The sequence below is a fragment of the Propithecus coquereli genome, unplaced genomic scaffold (genome assembly GCF_000956105.1).
Source record: "Propithecus coquereli isolate 6110/MARCELLA unplaced genomic scaffold, Pcoq_1.0 Scaffold69, whole genome shotgun sequence".
Lineage (NCBI taxonomy): Eukaryota > Metazoa > Chordata > Mammalia > Primates > Indriidae > Propithecus > Propithecus coquereli.
Window position 1 is genome coordinate 2,083,748 of NW_012152951.1, and position 3,007 is coordinate 2,086,754.

At 46.4% G+C, this 3,007-nt stretch overlaps 1 protein-coding gene across 1 annotated transcript in view; it reads left to right on the forward strand.

Moving 5' to 3' along the window:
- CUBN (cubilin (intrinsic factor-cobalamin receptor)) overlaps positions 1-3,007 on the forward strand; it is a 259,342-nt gene that overhangs the window by 102,591 nt on the left and 153,744 nt on the right. The window lies entirely within an intron of this gene.

A 3,007-nucleotide genomic window follows, 5' to 3' on the forward strand; every position in this document is an offset into this window, starting at 1 on the left:
GGCTGCTGTCCCTGCCCTGGCCAGAGCAGGAGGCTCCAAACTCCTAGCCCTTTCCTCAGAGTCAAATCACCTTCGGGCCCGTTCCCCTCCCACTCTTTTCCAAACTGCAATAAAAGCTCAAAAAATCTCTGCACAGAGAGTTCAAAACCTGCAGTGACATCGCTTCCCAGAACACTGCTTCCGAGGAAGACTCCTTACATACCTCATTCATTTCCCCAGTTAATAAATAAACCCTTTTACAAAATGTGCTTCTTTGTGGATCGCACAAATCTTCTATTTGCTTTGAGAAAATGGCTCTACAAATGGGCTTTATCGGTAGGCCCATTTTGAAGGTGGCCCTGCAAGACAGACGTGAGGGGAGCCACACTGCAGGGCCTTTGTGCCCACCCTCAAAGAGGGTCCCACCCTGGAAATAAAGAAATGGCCACAGTTGCTCTGCCTGGCTAATCGGTTCACAGTATTCAGCATTGACAGCATTGTCCAGGGGCTGAATTCGGCCTTGGGGCCTCCATCTGGGTTGCTGAAGGGCATATAGAACTTTCCGCAAGCTGTGTGAATAGCGGCCTCCCAGCCAGCTGCACGCACCCGTCCGCTCCCCTGGTCCTGCTCCCAGAGGCCTTCTTTCCCTTGGTGACGGAATCCAGCATGCAAACAAGGTCAAGGGGCTTTGTGAGCGGAAGACTGACATTTGCAAATGGAGCGAACCCTTCAGCTGCGAGCCAGCAGGGGAAGGGCTGAGTGGCCTGTGATCAGGAGGTGATGTCACCCTGGAGTCCCACAAAGGAAAGTGTGGCCTTTTCTTTGTGGAGACAGATGACATCAGCCTCTCACATGGGGGCTGGATCCGTTTTTAATCTTCCTTTTTAGCTATTAATGAGATTTCTCAAGCCTGGAGAGGTTTCAGAAATTGGTTTTGGGGAGAACATTTTAAAAACCGTATCAAGATCCTCTATGACTGGCTGGGTTTGAACGTGAGCCGGTACCTCCTTGACTACCTGTGCGCATGCGGCATTGTACGAAAGGGCTTTTTCAAAACATAATTTTTTTTTTAGAGCACTAGCAGAAAACTTCCACGAGGTCAGCAATGTTTCTCTCAAACCTTCGCTCCAGTTCTCTTTCTCTCAAATGGTCTTTCATTAGCCTTTGTTTACCTGGGGTCTTACAGGGGAATTCTTTCTAATGTGTAATTTTTATTTCCTTCGTGTCTTACAATATGTGTGGTTGGGTTTCTGGGAGATTCACCCTTTGAAGACAAAGGTATAATCTTTCGTAGTTCCATTACCCATTTGTCGTATGCTGGGTAATCACCCTTCGGGCGTGAGGGTGGATAAACCGGGCTCTCTGAGAAGACGTGCTGGGTGGGCTACGAGCTAAGAACAGAAGCTTACAACTGTGGATCACTTTGTAGTGATTGCACACGACCTCAGCAGGCAGGGATTTATTGAGAACAAGTTTTCATTGTCATTCATTCACCCCACCAACAGCATGTATTTATTCACTACCAGGCCCTGGGTTTGGTGTTTGAAATATAGAGAGTCTGCTAGGGCTGCCATAACAAAATACCACAACAGAAATTGACTGTCTCACGGTTCTGGAGGCTGGAAATCCAAGACCAAGGTGTCGGCAGGGCTGGTTTCTCCTGAGGCCTCTCTCCTTGGCTTGCAGAAGGCCGCCTTCTCCCTGTATCATCACACAGCCTTTTCTCTGCATGTGCACATCCTGTTTTTTCTGTGCAAATTTCCTCCTTATGAGGACACCAGTCAGACTGGATTTGGGTTCACTCTAACAGCCTCATTTTAACTTAATCACCTCTTTAAAGGCCAGGTCTCCAAATATAGACACTTTCTGAGGTCTAGGGGTCAGGGCTTCAACGTATGAATTTTGGCAGGGATACAGCTTACCCACAACAGAGAAGAAGGAGATCACATCCTTGACCTCCAGGAGTTAGTCATCTGGCAGGGGAGAACAACAAACCGAGTACAGAAATACATAATCCATGATGCTGTGGGAACACAGATAAAGGTAGCTAGGTCAGCCTGGGGGAGTTCCAAGGGCCCTTCAGGCAGCTTTGATATTTGAATTGAGTTTTAAAGAATGGGCAAGAATTGATCAGACAAATATCTGGGAGAGGAAGGCATTTCTGAGGAGAAGCAGGGAGGTGTGAGAGTATGAAAGTTTTGCAAAGGGCAAATATTTCAGCTAGAGCAGACATTCTCTGTTGGGGCAACATCACCTCTGGGGAGGTGAAAATTGGTTCTTGGTTGGGGGGATAAAAAAATCTTTTTAATGTAGAAAGCACATAATGCATAACAGAAATACAGTATACCTGTGATATTAAATTTTCATGGGGCAGAATTTGGAAAAAAAAAACTGAAAGATCTCCTTGGGGGACTGATAATGAACAAAAGATTGAGAAACACTGAGCAAAAGGGTAGAAATTGAGCCAGGACAGGTTGTCAGAGACCAACTGATAAGAGAACTTGCAAGATTTGCAAGAACTTGGATTTCATTCTGCCATGGGGAAAGCCCACTGATGGATTTTTAAGTGGGAATTTAGCGATGTGGACAGATGTGCATTTTGGAATAATGACTCTGGCAAGAAGATAGCGGGATGCCCAGGAAGGGGAAAGGGCCGAGAGACTGGGTGACTAGTTAGGGGCTATTATAATAGAGCAGGGAAGAAGGAAATGAGTGGAGGGCGAGGCAATGTACTAATGGGATATTTAGATGGTGGAGTAGATGTGTGTGAGTCTGAGAGACAAAAGGAGGGTCATGGCTGGCCCCACACTGCTAGCTTAGATGAGTTGGTGCGTGTTGGTACTATTATCTTGGAAGAAGACCATGTTGGGACGGGATTTGAACATGCTGAATTTTGGGTTCAAGGGATGTGTCTTTTAGGCAATTGCCTGTGTGGGGATGAAAATTAGGTGAGGACTTGGGGCGGAGAGATTTTGGAACGAATCACACTTTAGTGAATTTGGAGTTGTGAATATGATGAAATGTATTA